This window comes from Rhinopithecus bieti, unplaced genomic scaffold, assembly GCF_001698545.2.
Source record: "Rhinopithecus bieti isolate Rb0 unplaced genomic scaffold, ASM169854v2 scaffold_8783, whole genome shotgun sequence".
Taxonomy (NCBI): Eukaryota; Metazoa; Chordata; class Mammalia; order Primates; family Cercopithecidae; genus Rhinopithecus; species Rhinopithecus bieti.
This window is the reverse complement of record NW_016806197.1, coordinates 780,458-801,988: the sequence shown is the minus strand read 5'-3', so window position 1 is coordinate 801,988 and position 21,531 is coordinate 780,458.

Sequence of the window (21,531 nt, the reverse complement as noted above, 5' to 3'; positions counted from 1 at the left end):
TTCAGCTGTCCATAGGAGTCAACTATGTTTAATTTCTGTATTTCTAAGTTTTCGTTTGTTTTCTCCCTAACAAATATTTGAGTTAGAAAATATGGCTTAAGTTCTATAAGCGAACTCACTTATTATACTGAATTTTTGTCTTATTGGCCAAGCTCAGAAGCTTCTGGAGGCTATGAGTCTAAGTTTCTGCAAATATGTCTGATTGTCCAATCCCTGGGCTTATTTTAGCCTCCTCAATTTTGATGAATTGCCCTGATCCAAACCATCCAGGCAGATGCACAAAGACGTGCCCTGCGAAGGGATGGCACCATGAATCCTGATCTCTAACACTGGGTTCTGCCATAATAATTTTTAAAGCCAGGACCTGAGAGAATGACCTATTTTGGTGAACATTTTATTTACTCTAATCATTTTCATTTAAAAGTTATTATTTCAGTTACTCATTTTGGCTAACTCATATATATATATATGTATATTTTTCCTCCTCTCACCCCACCCACAGAATAATTTCCACGTGAGAAAACAAACATCATATTTTGGGTTTGATAATGGGTAATGATACGGCTCCTTTCTCCTGGCTCCGCATGTGCTTTCAACATAACACTCAGCCCTACGCAGTGAGCAGAGAGGCAGGCACTCAACGTTGTTGACTGACAACCTTCCAAGAACAAACACCTTCATTCTTCTTTTGACAGGGCCACTTTCTCTTCCCATCTAGACACCAAACTCTGTCCCATATTGTAAATGCAGCAAGAATACATTCTCCTTCACTGGTGAGCACATGACTGGATTTTATTTTAAAGTGAATATTCTATGACGCTACGTAACTAATTTAAATAAGAGTAGCTCTGTAGGATTATATTTGGAGAGCTCTTGACTGAAGTTCAGTGTCTTAGAAGGTTCTGATGAATCTGGGGTCAGATCAGGGCCATCAAGAGGATCTCAGATAAGCTGTATTGTGGTAAGCAGGACTGTCTTTTCTTCTCTACAAGATAGCTTGTTCTCCAGGGTATAAGGAGATGTCCTGCCTGGCCATTGTCCCACCACTTCTTGGTATCTTTTAGCAATAACTTCCAGGAATTCCCTTCATAGCCTGCATCCTCCTGTTCATTCCACAGACTTTTACTAGGTCAAATTGGGTCCAATCTAAGACCATCAAGAGCAGATACTCTGTAACAAAATGTGCTCTCCCTACCTCTAAAGAGGCTTGATTACTCCACGTTATTCCAGTTGCTCAGGTCCTGCAGAATGACCTTTGCACCTTACTTAGAGAGGTTGTAACAGCACATCCATCCATCAAAGAGGACTGGACTCAATTCAAGGTGATTTGTAAGGGCAGGCTGCAGCTGGTGGCTTGGGGACAGGAGCAGGCAAGTCCATCAGTTCTCTCACAAAGCTTAACTTGGCAATTCAGACTTACAGAACATGTAGGTAATACAAGTCTTGCAAGTTTTGCAGAAACTCCTGGGAAACCGAGGTAAATAATTGTTTTGTGGGCTTTGGCACAAGTTAGGGAAAAGAGATTTCAAATGTGCAGCAGCTCCCCAGAGCACAGCTGCTGACCCTTACCCAAGAGGAAGCTGTTTTGTGGCTGTGCTGAAGGTGCCACTGCAGTGCCAGTGGGGCCTGGCAGTCTGCATGCTAACCACATCATACTGGAAAGACGTTGCCTCCATGTTTCCATTACTCAATGCTTCTGAAGGTGGCCTAAAATAACAGACCGTGCCTAGGCTAGAAGTCCAGACAACTGAGTTTGGACCTGTTGATGTTTATTCAGTCAGAGTAATCTCTCCAGGCTTGGTGTGCATCATCTCTAAGACATGGATAATATTACTATCCACCCAACTGCACTCATGGGGTTAAGGGAGAGCAAGTAAGACCAAAAGGCAAGACACAGTAAGAAAAAAAGTTGCTATGAAACTATTTGCATTTAAGTTTGGACTTTAAAACCTGTAAGGTTTGCATTCAATGTTCAGGGACCTACACTGCACAAGATGAAAAAGAATATGAAAATTTAACCAAAGTTTATTAAAATTTTGTTAATATGAAAGTTTAACTAAAGAATGATCATTTGTGAAAGAAAAGAAAAGGCGACTTGGGGTTCATTTATTTATACATTGCCCAACTCACTTTATTTTGCCGAGCTTATGACTTAAACTAAGCATTAAAATGAGAAATGACATGAACATCTTTTCTTTTTTTATTGTTTTAGTTTGAGGAAGAAACTGGAGGTCTCTGAGATGATCAGTAACATATTTTTTCTCTATGAAAATTTTTAAGATTCACAACTGATTACAAGACTTTTTAATCACTAGGAATGCTTTCACATTTGCATTTTCAGTTTAAGAAAAAGTTTCTGGTAAGTCATAGATAGCTGAAAAGTTTGTCTACTATTGCAGTTAAACTTTTAATTCAGGCTGAAAACATAAACATTTGCAGTTCTAGATATGATAACTTTATTGAAAATTGTATTGATAAATCTTTGTTTTATAAAACATCATTGCAAAGGTTTTTTTTTTTTTTACTTCTAGCGTATAAAACAAAATTATTTCTCAAAGAAATACTAGAGAGTTTGCAATCCATGTACAATTTATCAGAAAAGAATTTTACCCAAACTGAAATTACTGATGATAAAACAGCTGGACTGATAGTAAAATAGCTAAATTATGGTTTCATTGAAATCATTGTAAAGAAAACTAAAAATTCACATACCTCGTAGGAATTCAATTGACAACAATAGGAAGATGTATCGCATTTTGGTAAACAGAAGAGAACACAGCAATTTCTGTGTTCTCTTAAATCATGATCATTACAGATGCTTTCCTCTGAAGAAATGTTTTCTTGTATACTACCTCATTTGTTATTATAATATCCCGTAAGGGACAGATGTAACAGTCCTCAATTTACAGATGAGGAAAGTAAGTCACAGACGGCCAAATTTGCCTAAAGGAAAGTTCGGCCACCGTACTGACTTCCACTGAGGCTTTTAGGATTTTGATGTTAAAGTCTTTGCTTCAATGGGAGGGTGGGGTGTGTGGAATATTCAGCAAAGGGTAATTATCATTCAACCCTCACTTTCCTTTCTTAGCTTGGAAACCTAGAGAGGAGGCCACCACTTACCAGTTGAGCCATAATATGGAGGCCAGCTGGATGCATCTTGCCATCCATCTCATCGTGCGACTATGGATGGATGAATTAGCAGCAGAGCTCCCTTGATTCTAAAAATGAACCTAACTTAGATTGAATTTTGGAACGATCTGACACTTACATTTAAATCTTACTCAAAACATTGTCTGTCTCAATTTGCCCCATTAGATAAGAGAAAGGATTATCTTATTCAGAGATTGCAAAGAGTTTTATATTTATATGTTGGCTTTTACGATTGGAAGAGTCTGTTCAGAATTTTTGTTGAGAAAGATTCTGAAATCAAGCCAGGACTCCATGGGAAAGAGTGCTGTGATTCCTTAGGTATATTTTGTGATGGATATTGTCAGCTGGGGCTGCAAGTAGGGATAGGAGGCCACGATAGGGAGGTGTATCTGTTATGATACGTGACTCCAAAACATAGTGGCTTAAAATAACACCATTTATTTGCTTAGGTTTCTGTATTTCTGTTTGAGTTTAGCTGGGCAGTTCTGGTCTCGGCCTGGAGTTCCTTAATCAACTGCTTTCAACTGGTGGCTTGCCTGAGGCTGGATGATTCAAGTCAGCTCCACGCAAATGCCTGGCAGTTAACCTGGCTGTCTTCTGGAGCTCCTTGGTTCTCCTCCTGTGGCCTCTTCAGTTGGATAGCCTGGATTTTTTATTTTTTGTTTTTTAAATGATGTTGGCAGTGTCCCAAGAAGGCCAGCCTCCTCAATGTATAAGCCCTTGTCAAGTTTTTGCCAGCATCAAATTTGTGATGTTCCATTGGCTTAGGCATGCCACCTGGCCAAGCCCAGAGGTGGTAAGAGGGAGGGATGCAAAAGCATGGATACTGGGCGGTGTGAATCACGAGTGCCATTGCAATAATGACCTCCATGGTGCACTTACCATTTTTGTAGGGTGGGAGAAAATGAGGTCTACAGGTTTGCAAAGCTAGGTTTAAACCGGTTCTGACACGAACTAGATGTATTTTTAAACATTAAGTTTCAGTTTCTCCCCCAGGTAAAAGGACATTATCATTCTTACTCTTCTTGTATTTGGAGGATTATTCTTCATACAATATTTCCGAAAGCTTTATGTAAAGATAAAACTTCATTGGAATGGTTTCATTTCCTGAACACATGAATTACTAAATATTTTATAGAGAATACAAAAGCACAATGTCAAGTTTTGGACTTTTAGGAGTAGATCGTTTCATAGGGAAGACAGGCCATGTTCAGAGAACAATAACAACAGTAACAAAACGTACAACTCATGTGGGATTTCATAAATATTTTATGAGTTTTATATAAACAATGAACGCTATAGAACTTTATAGAAGAAATGCCCTCTTTGGGAAAATCAGAGAACATTTTGTGAAAATTATAGGTGAAGAGGGCCTGGAAAGAGAGATAGGATAAAGATAAATTTATTTTATTACAAAATAATATATTTTAATTATAGAGAATTTAGAGAAAATAGAAAACACGCAAAGGACCTTTTACGTGTAGCCTGTGTATATACAAGCACACGTATATTTTAAAATGTATTTTGAACAATTTTGTTAATAACAATATATTGTGAAATTTTCCCATAAAATTAACTCATTTTACTACTTTCCACTTAAATGGTTGCATTTTCATTCCAACTAACCTCATGTACCATAAATAATTTGAGTGTCTACCGATAAATATTTAGGTTACTTGTTTTCCTGTCTTCAGCAATACAGCAATGAAAATTCCTGCAGACGTATCTTTGCTAATGATTTCCTAAGGATAAATTCCTAAAGGTGAAACAATTAAATCAAAGAGTATACAGGTCTATATTTAAAACTTTTTAATGTGGTGCAAAAGTAATTGCTGTTTCAGACTGTGAATTTTAAATCATTATAACTAGGCTCAAACACATATTTATTAATCAATATAGGAACCGTTACAATCAACGCATGTTTGCCAACAAGAAGTAAGTTTGTTTGCTCCTGTGGTATAAAAATTCGTGCTTCGGGATTCGACGAACTCTTGGAAAGCATTTTCTGCATCCTGCTGGTTGTGGAAGCATTTTCCCTGCAAAATGTTGTCAAGATGCTTGAAGAAATGGTCGTGTTTGGCAAGAGGTCAGGTGAATACGGCGGATGAGGCAAAATTTCATAGCCCAATTCGTTCCAATTTTGAAGCATTGGTTGTGCCGCGTGCGGCTGGGCATTGTCGTGGAGAAGAACTGGGCCCTTTCTGTTGACCGATGCCAGCTGCAGGCCCTGCAGTTCTCAATGCATGTCATTGATTTGCATACTTCTCAGATGTAATGGTTTCGCCGGGATTCAGAAAGCTGTCGCGGATCATACCAGCAGCAGACCAACGAACAGTGACCAAGACCTTTTTTTTGGTGCAACTTTAGCTTTGGAAAGTGCTTTGGAGCTTCTTCCCAGTCCAACCACTGAGCTGGTGGTTGCTGGTTGTCATATAAAATCCACTTTTCGTGCACGTCACTGTCCAATTGAGAACTGGTTCATTGTTGTTGCATAGAAGAAGAGAAGACAACCCTTCAAAACAACGATTTTTTTTTTTTTTTTTTTTTTTGCTCAGCTCATGAGGCACCCACTTAGTGAGTTTTTTCATCTTTCCAGTTTGCTTCAAATGCCAAATGACTGTAGAATGGTTGACATTGAGTTTTTCAGCGACTTATCATGTAGTTGTAAGAGGATCAACTTTGATGTTTGCTCTCAATTGGTCATCAACTCTCCATGGCTGGCCACTACATTCCTCATCTTCTTTTTCTTTCTTTCTTTTTTTTTTTTTAATGTGTTTTGGAAGCGAAGTCTCACTCTGTTGTCCAGGCTGGAGTGCAGTGACACAATCTAGGCTCACTGCAACCTCTGCCTCCCAGGTTCAAGTGATTCTCCTTCTTTAGCCTCCTAAGTAGCTGGTATTATAGGCACCACCATGCCCAGCTAATTTTTTGTATTTTTAGTAGAGATGGAGTTTCACTATGTTGCCCAGGCTGGTCCCAAACTCCTGACTCAGGTAATCCACCTACCTCAGCTTCCCAAAGTGTTGGGATTACAAGTGTGAGCCACCGTGCCCAACCCCTCCTTATCTTCAAGGCTCTTATCTCCTTGGCAAAACTTCTTGAACCACCACCGCACTGTACGTTCTTTAGCAGTTCCTGGGTCAAATGTGTGGTTGATGTTGCGAGTTGTCTCCGCTGCTTTATGACCGGTTTTGAACTCGAATAAGAAATTTGTTTGAATTTGCTTTTTGTCTAACATCGTTTCCATAGTCTAAAATAAATAGAAAATACACAGCATGTAATAAGTCATTATCAAAGAACAAAGTGAGAAGTGTGCATTAAAATGATATATAACATAACCACAGTTATTTAAGAATGTATTCCAATATCAAATGGCAAATTTCAACAATGCAAAAACCGCTATTACCTTTGCACCACTGTGATGCCAAAATTATATAGTTGGAACAGTTGAGCCAATTTATAGTTTTATTGCTATAAGAGTCACGTTATTCTGAACCCTCACCAACACAGCTATTATAGTTATGGATTTTACTTTTCACTTTGAGGTTTAAAAACACACTATGTAATTTTAATTCGCACTTTGTTAGCTACAAAAAATACTGACCTGTTTTTTATCTATTTATTGGAAATTTATTTTCTATAAATTAGCTATTCCAAAGCCTTAGCCCATTTGCACTACTGCTGCTAAGGTATTCTATTACATGTAAGAGCCCTTTATATATTAAAACAAATAATAATTTGTCAAATATATGTCACAATATTTTTTAGTTTTTAAAGAAACTTCCATTTTTTACAGTGATTGTTCACATATTTAATTTCTTATGTTTCCTTATGTTCCTTTAATGGTTTCTGGGTTTTCTTTTTTTGCCATGCACTAAACTTTTCCCAAAAAATGTTATCGAAAATTCACATTTATTTCCTTCTAGATGTTTTATTGTTGTATTATAAAAAATATTTAACGTTTTCTCCATTTAGAATTTATTTTGGTGTGGTGCATCCTAACCGTTTAACCCATGTGTGTGTTTAAGTGCATATATGTGCCCGTGCAAATTGTTAGGTGATTGAACCAGCAACATTTATCAGACACTTTTAAGGATAAATAGAATTAATTTAATCAGAGAGACACCATAGATTATGTAGTCAAAGGAAATCGAATAAAAACACATGTGTGGGTAGATATTTGGCAAAACATTTTGGGGCAACTCATGTGAACTGGTTTATTGTTATAAGTAGATTTGGAAAAGGGATAAGATGATGAAAGGCTTTGAATGTCAGACTAAGAAGCATAAGGTAAATTTGGCAGGTGGGATCTGCAGGCTTTCCTTCTCCAGTCTTAGAGATGACTCAGGTACAGGCCACCACTGCAGATGGGACACCTTGCCAAAATTGGGAAGGGAGTGGGTGGCAGCCCCGAGCTGTGGGCCTGCAGAGGCTCTACTGATGCTGAGACCAAACATATGTGACTCGTCCTTGTTCAGTAAGCTCCCCAAGAGGCACTGTGGCCCCATGCACTCTATTTCCATTCCCATGCTCGTCTCACAGCTGTCACAGTTGTGGGCAAGAGCCCTGGGCCCTGGACCTGCCATTCCCTCACAGAGCCTGGTTATTTCTCGTTCCCTGGGGAATGGCGGAGAGGGTCCTCTCCTCATCCTGCGACTCTGCCTACCGCCCTCACTCTCCAGAAAGTGCTGCTCCATTTTCCACAATACCCAGGGATAAGGGAAGGACTGAATGCCATGACGATCTCTTCCTGGAGTTCCATAGGCCCCACGTTCCTCTGCCCTTCAGTGAGGATCTAGAATATTTTTATGGAGGATGATGTATAAAGAATACTGGTTTTCTCCCTTTCCCAGAGGATAGCCTCCTGGGACTTGTATGATGTGTCACATATGGACCATGAACTGTACAGCTTAGTTGAGGAGAGTCTGGACTCTGAAATTGCTTGAATGAGGCTGGGTTCAAGTCCCATCTATGCCACATGCTTGTTGTGTGACCTTGAGTTGGTTACTCAACTCCCCTGATCCTCAGTTTTCCCATTTATTCAATGAGAATAAGAATAGTACCTACGTGAGACAGACAGGGCTCTGCTAAGAGCTTCTTCTCCTTATCCCTACCTAAGAGAACCAGATTTTGTCCAGGAATTGAGTAATAAAGCATTCAAGGTAGGTGGGCTTCTTCCCCAGGGTCAGAAGATGAGACTCGATAGGACTAAGTCAGTTGTAGCAACCCCATGACTCTTTACCAGGAGTTGGTTAAGAGATGGGCTCATGATTCCATTCTGCCCTAACGGGAGCTGGGAGGAGTCTGTTGGGGCTTCTGGGAAAAAGTGCTCCTTTGTGAAAAAGAAACAAGGTATATCTAGAAAGAAAACCTCTTCTCCTTCTTGTTTCTGGAGGTGTCGTCTGAAGATGGGATGCTTGGGACTGCAGCAGCCACCTCGTAAGCATGAGGAGAAAGCCAGGAGTTGCACAGAGAAACAGATCCAAAAGCCTAATATCATGGCGTAAGTTAATTGTTAACCCTGGGCCTGCCTCCTTTGGAAGCTTGTTTTTTGTAAGGTAATTTGGGAAAAAAAAGAGCAAAACAAAATAAAATAAAAACCTATGTGCTTGAAAGTCTTCAAAAGATATTAACTGGTGGCCAGGCGTGGTGGCTCAGCCTGCAATCCCAGAACTTTGGGAGGCTGATGCAGGCGGATCACTTGAGGTCAGGAGTTTGCGACCAGTCTGGCCAACATGGTCAAACTGTTTCTCTACTAAAAATACAAAAAATAGCCAGGCACAGTGGCAGCCAGTGCCTATAATCTCAGCCACTTGGGAGGCTAAGGCAGGAGAGTTGCTTGAACCCGGGAGGTGGAGATTGTAGTGAGTCGAGATTGTGCCACTGCACTCTAGCCTGGGCAACAGAGACTCCATCTCAAAAAACAAACAAACAAACAAAAAAGATATTAACTCTATTATTATCATCATGACCACTGTAATTATTATTGCAACCTATTGAGTATTTGATGACTACCAGGCATTATGCTCAATGTCCCAGAACACCAAGAACTGAGGTAGGACAGAGAAGATGGGGAGATGGATAGATAGAGCTGCACAAAACTATTTCTAGTAAGTGGAATTAAAATTTCCAGGCAGCTCTTGCTTGGTTAAGAACACAGTCTTGGCCGGGTGTGGTGACTCACGACTGTAATCCCAGCACTTTGGGAGGTCGAGGTGGGTGGATTATGAGGTCAGGAGATAGAGACCATCCTGGCTAACATGGTGAAACCCCATCTCTACTAAAAATACAAAAAAATTAGCCGGGTGTGGTGGCGGGTGTCTGTAGTCCCAGCTACTCGGGAGGCTGAAGCAGGAGAATTGCTTGAACCCGGGAGGTAGAGCTTGCAGTGAGCCGAGATCGTGCCACTGCACTCCAGCCTGGGCGACAGAGTGAGACTCCATCTCAATAAAAAAACAAAAACAAAAACAAAAAACAACAAAGTCTTATCCAGGAGAATCAGTTACTTGAACCTGGGAGGCAGAGGTTGAAGTGAGCCGAGATCAGGCCACTGCACTCCAGCCTGGGAGACGAGAGCAGAACTCTGTCTCAAAAAAAAAGAATATGGGCTTATCATCATTATCAAATAATGAAGATTAAGCATTGAAGGTATAAGGAAAGTTATTTTCGTTTAATTCCTAGTCCAGGTCAGAGTCAGGGCCAACATTGCATTCAGACCTAAATCCACTAGAAAGCTGGGAATTAAGAACAGCAGAGGAAAATAAGACATAATATGGAGTTCAAGATTAACACCAATTAACTATATCTAATCTGAAAATTTACTAAGTTTTAAGAATTTTTTTAGAGATTCTTGATATTTAGTTATTATAATATCAAAAGGTTAAGATTATCCATCACAACATTTTTCAAAAAAAAAACATTAATGCATTTTGCTACAAAGAGATATTAATGACCCCTAAACTTCCATAAGAATTGGGTATTGGTGGTGAGAAGGTAGGGTCAATGAAGCTAATCAGTTTCTGAATGATTTTGAAATAAGATATACTTGTAAATATTTTATATTCAAATTCAAGAAGATAGAAAAGAGAAGAAAAAGAAATATAATTTTCTAAATGATTCTTGGTGAGCACATTTTAATAGCTGGTATTCCTTAGCTGGTGGCTAAGTATTGGTGGAGTCTGCAGGCAGTGTGCCTGACTGTGGAGATGAGGGAATCGGGGTCCTCATGCAGACAGATGCTCAACCCTATCCTAGACTCTGTCTAGAAGATATGCTACCAAATTTTTCCTATTCTATCACTCGTCAAGTTTGACTGATCTAACTGTCTCTCTTGAATTTACTGACTTTCTCTACAGTTACTATCAATTTTTGTGTTTTTAGCGCCATTAATTTTTCTGATTGGGATTACTGTTCTCAGCTTCCTGTCTACCATCTACTTCTCAGCACATACATGACTACTGCAAATGACCACAATTCTTTTGCGCTCATGTATTACTCCAGTTCATTTTTGATGCTTAGGTCTGTCAGTGGTTTTCCCTAAGTATCAAGTCTATATCTTCTCAGGATAGGCTGCTTAGTTCTATCTTTTAGGGTAGTTCTACTAAAGAACTTTTCTATTAATATCAGAGATCCTGACTTAGTCCTATCGAGTCTCATCTTCTGACCCTGGGGAAGAAGCTCACCTACCTTGAACACTTTCAAAATCTTCTTAAAAGCCATTGATGAGTTTAGCAGGATCTGTTGATTTATGTATCTGATATATTTTTCTGGTTTCTCTGAAAAGATTGATTAAGAAAGGGTGAGCATAGAAACAAGCAGAATCAATAAGCAACAAAAGAGAGAATGCTGATTTGGAGAAAAGATGTGAATAGTGCTGAGCTATAGTTTGGAGACAGAATAACCAGGGCTTATTGATGGATTCGATGTGCATGTAAAAAAAGAGAGCTTAGGAATTGAAGGGCTGGATCTACAGCTGTGTCACGTAATGAGGTAAGAACCAGTAGAAGACGGGCAGGTTTCAGGGTGAGACTAATCAAGATCTCTGCTGGAAGGAGGGTATAGACATCCCACTGGAGGTATCAAAAGCAAGTTTTACTTATGAGTTCTGACTCTCAGGAGAGGTGTGAACTAGAGATCTGATGAAGCAGCAATTATTCTACACAAACATACAAATGAGAAAATTGAGGCCAAGAAAGCCTACTTGACTTGTCTTGGATCGCACAGACTTTGAGTAGTAGGACTGGGATGAAACCTATGTTAGTCTAAAGCTGAAGTTCTTTCACGGGACCCTTTTGTCATTGAGTGCCTATGACTTGCCCAGCCCTTTCCTTGGCACAGAGGAAAGCATGAAAAATACAGCATGGCCCTATTTTTTTAAGGAGTTTACTTTCCAGAACACCATACTCCTAGTACTAGGGCTGCAGAAGGTATTCAGAAATAAAGCTAAATGGCAAATAACAAGTTGTTTTATCAGCATTTTATGCAATTTGTGTCAAAATTATTTAGTTTTTCGTCTATGTGTAAAAGTTTGGGATTGATAAGGATGTTAGCATGGTTGTTTGCTTTGCAAAGTAATTTTTCAGCATCAGAAACGCAACAGCAGCCAGAATTCTTAAAATGTTTAAAATATTTTAGACTTAATTTTTGATCTACCACAATTTGGTGTAGTGAGAGTACGTGATATTATCTTAGCAAATATCATCTAAGAGTTTTTTTTTTAAGTTTTGTTTTTACCTTATAGAGGAAACTTACGAAATCTCCTTGGCTGTTGCCTTAGGGACTAGGATAAAACATTAATCAAATTCAAAGAGAAACAGGACAAAGATCTGGTTTAAAGCAGTTTATCTGAAAAATGATATGAATATTTGTTGATCACAGTTAGAATAGGAAAGCCTCTTCTGAAAAAAAAACAAATAATTTTAAATATGTAAATAGATTCATCCACCAAGCACTAACAGCTTAACAATAAGATAATTAGCTGGTCAAGTGAGTTAGATAACACTTTTCCATTTTGTAGACCTTCAAAATGACCACAGGCATGGAAGAGAGGGAAGAAGGGGACACAGTGGCTCTCAACTGCCTTAGCCAGGGAAGTAACGCTTGTTATTTGTCACTTTTGTTCAGAATCCTTCAGACAAAGTGGGTTGCAGGCCTCCAATCTGACTGCAAGAGCAGGTAGAAAATGCCAGGGAGCATATGAAATAGTTGCAGAGTTTGGAGATAATAGATGAGTCAATGATGTGACAAATTAAAGCTGAAGGCTGAAATAGCAGAAATAGAGGCAAGAGCAATCTGGCTGAACCCTGCAGCCATCAATGTGATGGGTTCCTCCCCTCCATCAAAAGGGGACTAGTTTGAATTCACCATGGGAAACTGCTGGGCCAATGAGGGTTCTCACCCTCAAAGACCAGGTAGAGGGATCTTTAGTTTGGGGATTAGAAACGTGGTGATGGCGTCGAAGTGTCTTCTTCAACTGTCTGCTGAGTTATTATTCAGAGAGGAAGCAGATTTACTCCACCTTACTTCAGAAGTGGCTGGCAGATTGCATGGAAATCAAATAAGGAAACATCTACTTCCAAAAAGAATAGCATGCCTAGAAATAATAGTGAGCTTCCCATATTGGAAATCATTCAGACAGTATTTGAGCAACTATGTATTGGTAATATTATGAATGAATTTCTGCATTGAATGAAGTGAATGACCTCTGAATATTGCTAATTCTAGGATTCTGAGTCTATTTTTATTGTCTTTGTTAACATATTTAGTTTCTCAGAATTTGAAAATATGAAGCTGAAGTTTGAAGATGAGAAGAAAGGACGGCATAACTTTTCTATCACTTTGCTGTTTTTCTCTCTCAAAATTTTGCAATTAGCTCACTTGAACAAAGTTCACTCATTCTACATTTTCATAGTTGTTTGCTATAAATATTGAAAGGCAATGAATCAGAACGCTGCTCATTTGCCTTACTTACTCCCACATTGACATTGATGTTTTTTGTTTGTGCAAAATGTTCTTGAATATGTTTTGAAAAATCTGTATGACATACAAGGACACTTAAGAAGATAAGAACCTAAGAACTTAGTTTTCCTTTTTTTTTTTCTTTTTTTTGAGATGGAGTCTTTGTCTGTCACCCAGGCTGGAGTGCAGTGGTGTGATCTCTGCCCACTGCAAGCTCCACCTCCTGGGTTCACTGCATTCTCCTACCTCAGCCTCTGAGTAGCTGGGACTACAGGCACCTGCCACCACGGCCGGCTAATTTTCTTTGTATTTTTAGTAGAGACAGGGTTTCACCATGTTAGCCAGGATGGTCTCGATCTCCTGAGCTTGTGATCTGCCCGCCTCGGCCTCCCAAAGTGCTGGGATTACAGGCTTGAGCCACCGCGCCCGGCCAGTTTCCTTTTTTTAAAAAATTAGAAATTCTGGTTTTTTGTTCTCTCTTTTCCATCCCTCAAATTTATTGCTATTGCCAGAAGAGCTTAATTATTTCATTAAATTTCAATCATGTAAATGTCTAAGGTCTATGTTTGTATACTGTCATCCCTCTCTCATGTGTTAGAGGAGGAACTATCCTACCCTTTTCCAAGTATGTGTCCCCCACCTAGATTCTGTTCCTGTTTCTTCCTGCCCCCTGTATTATTATTTCCCTTAGTGCCTTTCCTTCTTCGCATAATTACCCAAGGCTCTTAATTACAATGTGTAAGTCAACATTTATTTTAATGAATTAAAGAAACGTCTCGTGTAGTTTCACAATTTCAGGACTGGTGTGTGCTTTATTTTCTGCTAAGACTACCCTTTTATCCCTCCCCTTTCAAACTTTTAAACTTCTATTTATCATTGAAAATCCAACTCATCTTTTACTTCTTCTCTATAAAGTCGTAGAGTAGGCACTCTTCCTTATGGATTTATTCACAGCATAAACTTTATTGGAGAGTCTGTTATGAATGATCACTTGTTTACTTATCTATCTCCACCCAGTATATAGTAAAATCTTTAAGGATGAGGGGATGAAAGAAGACATTGTATATTGTGAGTGGCAGAGTTAACATTTTTTAGTGAATGGATTGAAGAAATATAATACTACCTGTACCTACTCACAGATAGACAATGGAGTATCATTCAGCCTTGAAACAGAAGGAAATTCTGTCATTGGCAAAAACATGAATGAACCTGGAGGACGCTATGCTAAGTGAAATAAACCAGGCATAGAAAGACAAAATGCTGCGTGATTTCACTTATATGCGGTGTTTAAAGAAGTCAAACTCATAGAAGTAGAGTAGAGTGGTGGTTACAGAAGCTGAGGGAGGGGGATAGGGAATGGAGAGTTGTTGATCGAAAGGTACAAAGGTTTACTTAGAGAGGATGAATACATTTTAGAGATCTATGTACAGCATGATGACTATGACTATAACTAACAATAATGTACTAGAATTCTGGATTATTACTAAGGGAACAGATCTTAAATATTCTCACAACAATAACGACAAGTATCTGAGATGACAGCTATGTCAATTAACTTGATTCAATCACTTCACAAGGTATATATAAATCAAAAAAATTACCTTATACATTGTAAATATATGACCTTTTATTTGCCAGTTATACTTGAATAAAGCTAGATAAATGAGGTGAGGGAGGGAGGGAGGGAGGGGAGGGAGGCAGAAGAGGAAGGAAGGAAGAAAGGAAGAAGGAAGGAAGGAAAGGAAGGAAGGAAGGAAGGGGAAGGAAGGAAAGAAAAGAAAGGGAGGGAGGAAGGAAGGAAGGAAGGAAGGAAGGAAAGAGAGAGAGAGAGGGAGGGAGGGAGGAAGGAAGGAAAGAAAGAAAAAAGAAAGAAAGAAGAAGGAAAGAAAAAGAGAAAGAAAAAGAAAGAAAGAAAGAAAGAAAGAAGAAAGAAAGAAAGAAAAGAAAGAAAGAAAGAAAAGAAAGAAAGAAAGAAAGAAAGAAAGAAAGAAAGAAAGAAAGAAAGAAAGAAAGAAAGAAAGAAAGAAAGAAAGAAAGAAAGAAAGAAAGGAAAGAAAGAAAGAAAGAGAAAGAAAGAAAGAGGGAGGGAGGGAAAAGGAATGTTAAGAACAAGGAAGGAAAAATGAAGTGTGTTTTGGGAATGGCAAATTGTCAGGCTTGGCTGCTGTATTTTAAATAATAGTTAAAGACGAGGCTGGAGAAGGGGGAGAAACCTTCACATACATATTGGTTATGCTTTTTTTTTACAGTAGCCTCATGGGGAGACAGTAAAGGCTTCTGGTCAGGAGAATGCCAGAATAAGACAGAACAAGATGAATGTTGCTGGAGACTTAGGTTACTTCCATATTTTGGCTGCTGTGAATCATACTGCAATGACCATGGGAATGCAGATATTACTGACTTCAATTCCTTTGGATATATACCCAGAAGTAGGATTATTGGATCACATAGTAATTCTATTTTTAACTTTTTGAGGAATCTCTATACTATTTTCCATGATGGCTATACTAATTTACATTCCCACCAACAGTTTGCAAAAGTTCTTTTTCTCTCTATCCTTGCCAACACTTGTTATCTTTTATCTTTTTGATAATAGCTATCCTAACGAGTGTGAGGAGATATCTGATTTTGGTTTTAATTTACATTTCAATGATTACTGATGTTGAGCATATTTTTATTTTCTATTATTTATTTATTTATTTATTTATTTATTTTTTGAGACGGAGTCTCGCTCTGTCGCCCAGGCTGGAGTGCAGTGGCGCTATCTCGGCTCACTGCAAGCTCGGCCTCCCGGGTTCACGCCATTCTCCTGTCTCAGCCTCCCAAGTAGCTGGGACTACAGGCACCCGCCACCGTGCCTGGCTAATTTTTTGTATTTTTTTAGTAGAGACAGGGTTTCACCTTGTTAGCTGGGGTGGTCTCGATCTCCTAACCTCGTGATCCACCCGCCTCGGCCTTCCAAAGTGCTGGGATTATAGGCGTGAGCCACTGCATCCAGCTGATATTGAGCATATTTTTATATACCTCTTGGCTATTTGTATGGTTTTTTTTTTTTTGAAAAATGTCTATTCAGGTTCTTTGCCTATTTTTAATCTAGGTTGTTTTGCTGTTGAGCTATTCAACTCCCTCTTGTATTTTGAATATTACCCCATTCACATTCCATGTCCAAATGTTACTGATTTTATGAAGTCTATTTCTGAAACAGTTGCAACTCTCTTGAATATGTACATAATTTTGTTTGTATTTGAACTTCTTGCATACTATTTGTTTATGCTTCACACCCTTTGAGGGCAGGAATGTTGTTTATGTTAGTTTTAAACACTAAAATTTCCAGCATCAGACACTGCAGTTACTAAACAAAAATGATTGCTGGGTGAAGAAGATATCATACTCGTTTGTTTCATATAGCTGGTCTATAAAACTGGGAAAAATCTAGATACTTAATCTTGCTTTTGGTTTTGTATTTCTGTAGTTCAGTATATAGTCTATGATCTTTGAATCTGATAAATTTGTATACTTTTCGTTTGCTCTGGAAATGAGTTAGTTTTTATTGTTGTTGTTGCTGCTGTTGTTATACTTTGGGGATGTTTATAATCTCATGTGTTTGTGGGTGAAGGAGAGTTTCAGTGGGACTCTCTAGGATTTGGAGATATTATCTGAAGTCTTCTGTCATTATTGCCATGGTTTGTTACAACCTTTATTCTCTAAATGCCAGCACTTTTTTTTTAAGTCTTTAAACCTGTAATCCTGTAAGCTACTTTATATCTTATAGCAACACATAGTGAAATGTTGACTTCTGTCTCTAGGTCTTAATATTTGTCTTCATATTTAAGAGCTGAGTCAAATCTGTGATTCTTACAGCTTCCTGGTAATCTAATGGCAGCTGGTTTTCTAATATTAACTAGATGAATTCAAAAGAATGCTCAGAAACTTGTTCAAAACAGTTAAGTTGCAAACAGCAAAGCTCCAGACTTCTATTTTCAACAAATCTGAATTTTTCTGATACTAAATATTTCACTTTTTTCCCAACTGGGTAAGCCTTATTTGCTATCTCATATCAATTTATAGCTTTGCCTTTCTCAAAGGAGATTTCTAAGAATTTAAACATACATCATAAACATTCTTCTAATCAACTCTTACATCTCTGAGAATAAATTTGTGGGTAAATATTGTTATTGTTTCTCCTTAAAATATGGAAAATAACAAGGCCACATTTCCATTGCTAGAGCAAAACAAATTAGATAACACCACTAATTCATCTAAGTAGCATGGACTCCTGCACAGAGTAGGCACAACGTAGTTATTCCTTAAGTCCATTCACTGAAAAGTATTAACTCTGCCACTCACAATATTCAATGTCTTCTTTCATCCTCCTGTCTTTAAAGATTTCACTATTTACTGGATGGAGGCAGATAGGTAAACAAGTAATCATTTATAACAGACTCTCCAATAAAGGTTCTACTATGAATAAATCAATCCATAAGAGGGTGCCTAACTTTACTATTACTTTATATATATAGAAGTAGAAAGATGAATTGAATTTGAAATGATAAATGGAACTTTAAAAGTTTAAAAGGGTAGGGATAAAAGGGTAGTCCTAGCAGAAAATAAAGCATGCACCATGTCTGAAATTGTAAAAATATATGATATGTTTATTTCATTCATTAAAAATAAATACTGACTTACACAGTGTCATTAAGAGCCTTGGGTAATTATGTGATTCCTTTCTTGGAGAAAAAGGAGTTTGCAAAAGAGATAGAAAATGAGTGGCCAGAGAGGTAGAAGGAAAGTGAGGTGGGCGAGTTGCTGTAGGAAGTGAGGTCTTCCACTGAGAGAAGTGCAGGTCATTTCATAAAGCTGGAAATAGGTGTGCATATGAAGCAGTTATTGAAGAAGGCTGGCAGTGGACAGTCATGGAAAAGATGGTCTAAATCTAAATTACTAAGGCAATTTAGATTTTAGATTCTGATATCAAGGCTTCTTAGCCAGGGCAGAGCCTATAATTATATCTAAGGCTTTTCAACAACGCCCTCTGATTCAGATTTAATGGTTCCAAAACAGGATATCTACACTTTAAAAACTCCCCAGAAATGAGTCTGTCCTGAGAAGCCATTACCTGGGTAATGAAAGTGAGAAATAGGGTCACAGCTGCATTTGAGGAAGACCCCTCTTCACCCTCGACCGTTGACTCATCCCTAGCTGCACAGGACCTCCTGGAGACTTTTCAAACCCATGACACTTGGGATCCACCCCAGACCAAACTACACAAGAACTTCCTCTGTGGAACTTGTCTGTCTATTTTTAAGGCTCTCGGGTGATTTTAGTGTTGAGATCCATTAGTATAGGTCACAATAGGGCTGAAACCTGAAGCAGAGAAACCAGCAGGGTTGGTTATTGACAGGAAGGTCCATGGTTCCTAATAAATTTAGGCCCATGAGTATACTGTTCAAGGAGAAGTCACCATGTTTACAAACATGTAAAATAAGGTCTTGCTTAAAGAGTTCTTTCTACTAAGGGGAAGTCCTGTAGCCTCCTACAATTTCCTAGATGGCAGCACCTGTTTCCTGTCTCCTGTAACTAAAAGCTACGATCTTCTTCCCAGGCACACCAGCTGGAGAAAGATAAAAAGAATCTGAGATAAATTCTAAGGATTCTAACAAATAAAAAATGAAACCCATAGTGAAATAATAGCTTTCTCTTTATTTCAAAGTTAAGAAATCTGGGGACAGGGAATTGATGTGGAAGAACTCACATTTATTTCATGCCTGCAATTTTCCAGAGATAGAACAGTTCTGGAGCACAAGAAAACAAAATGTGTGACGAGGGGCACACAGTGCATTTCCTTTCACAGGAATTTCTGCTTATTCTGGGGCTGGTGGCTTTTTAAAGTGTCCTGACTTGCATACAAGTGATCTCTCCCATACCCTCTCTTCAGTCCCCAGCTCTCTTGATGGGAGAGCTAGAATTGTCCTAGCAAAAAGATCGGAGGTGTTCAAGAAAATGTGGGATGCTAAAAGCAGACTTCCAGGCCTGTCTTTTCCTCCATGACTCTCACGCTGAACCTGTTTCAGGTGGAAATGAACTCAGAAGTGCTAAGAAAGCAGTCATCCTCACGCTATCCCTTTCTCCTCTGCTTGTTTTGGTGTAGGAGAATAGCTGCAAAGAATCCAAGATCACTTGGAGTAATAAGCAGTAGTAGAATTCAGGAGCACAGGGGACACTGGAGAAAGCAGCAGGATTACATGTCACCCTTGTTAAGGAGTGTCAGGGCTCCCTAGCAAGTCAACTATTTTTCTCTAAGGGGTATTGCTCTGCAGGACGGACAGCAGTGTTGGGCCTGCCAGAGGGAACTCTGCAGTTCCTGCTGGACTGGGTGGCAGCTCTTGTTTCCAGTGATGACTGTAATGGCATTACCCATCCCACTTTCTTCTTTTTTAATTAAACCAAAAATAAATTAAACTTAAAATAAATGTAATTCTACATGCAATTATAAGACATATTACAGAGAGATCCAGGAGACGATTACTCAATTTCCCTGAATAACATCTTGCAAAATTACACTACAATATCACAATCATGATACTGACATTGATTGTCAAGATAGTCAACAGTTCTGGCATCACAAAGATCCCTGTGTTGCCATTTTCTGATCACATCAACTACCCTCACACCACTCCGCCCCTAACTCTGTTCACTTTGTCTATGATTTTCTGATTTCAAGAATATTGTGTGAATACAATCATGCAGTATGCAACCTTTTGTATTAGTTTTTTTCCCCACTCAGTGTAACTCTCTAGAGGGTCATCCAAAATAGTTGTTTGTATCAAGAATTTGTTCTGTTTTTATCATTGAGTAGAATTCCAAGGTATAGATGTACCACAGTTTGTTTAACCAGTCACTTGTTAAGCGACTAGAGCTTCTATGAACATTTGTGTTTAAGTTTTGTGGAACACAAATGTTGATTTCTTTGGAATGAATTGCTCAAGAATGTAATTGTTGGGTTTTATGGTAGTTGAATATTTAGTTTTATAAGAAAATGCTAAGTGGGTTCCCAGAGTGGCTATCCCATTCTACATTCTCACAAGTAATGTGTAAGTGATCCAGTTTCTCAGCAACCTTGCTAATATTTGGTATTGTCACTAGTTTTTATTTTAGCTACTTTGATAGGTGTATAGTGTATAGTGTGGTTTTAATGTGCAATTCCTTAATGGCTAAGGATGTTGAGTGTATTTTTATGTGCTTGTGTGTCATCTATATATACTTTTTTGTTCATTATTGCATTATGTTAAAGTTTATGTCATTTTTAATTACAGATAATAACTGTATATATTTATGGGGTACCATGTGATGTTGCATCATTTAATCAAGCTAATCAACATATCCATCACTTCACATATTATTATTGTTGTGAGAACTTTTAAAATCCACTCTTTCAGCAATTTAGAAATATACAATACATTAACTATAGTCACCGTGCTGTGCAATAGATCTCTAAAATTTATTCCTCCCATCTAAATAAAACTTTATACACAAAGATTAAGACCAGCATCTCCCCATTGTCTCTCCACACAGCCCAGCCCATGGTAACCAATGTTCTACTCTCCACTTCTCTGAGTTCTATCTTTTTTTATATTCTATATGTACATGAGATCATGCAGTATTGGTCTGTCTGTGCCTAGTTTATTTCAGTTAGCATAGTGTCCTCCAGGTTCATCCATGTTGGCATAAATAAGATAACTTCCTTCTTTGTAAAAGCTGAATTGCATTCTACGGTATATATACACCACATTTCTTTATCCATTCATCTGTTGATAGACACTTAGATTGCTGCCATATCTTGGCTATTATGAATAATGGCGCAATGAAGATGAGAGTACAGATAACTCTTTGACATACTGACTTCAGTTCCCTTGGATATATACCCAGATCTGGATATACATAGAGATGTATCCAAAATCTATCGAAAAATAGAATAGAAATTCTATTTTTAGCTTTTAGAAGAAGCTCCTATGTCTTTTTCCTATGGCTGTACTAGTTTGCCTCCTTAGCAACAGTGTACAAGGGTTCTCTTTTCTCCACATCCTTATCAACACTAATTACCTTTTGCCTTTTTGATAGTAGCTATTCTAACAGATATGAGGTGATATCTCATTGTGGCTTTCATTTGCATTTTCCTGATGATTAGTGCCTTTTTCATATATCTATTGGTCGCTAGTATGTTTTCTTTTCAGGAATGTGTTTTCAAGTCATTTACTCATTTTTTAATTGAATTCATTGTTTTCTTACTATTGGGTTGTTTGAGTTCCTTATGTATTTTGGATATTAGCTCTTTGTCAGATTTATGGGTTGCAAATATTTTCTCCTAATCCATGGGTTGTATCTTCACTCTGTTAATTGTATAGATTGCTGTGCAGAAGCTTTTAA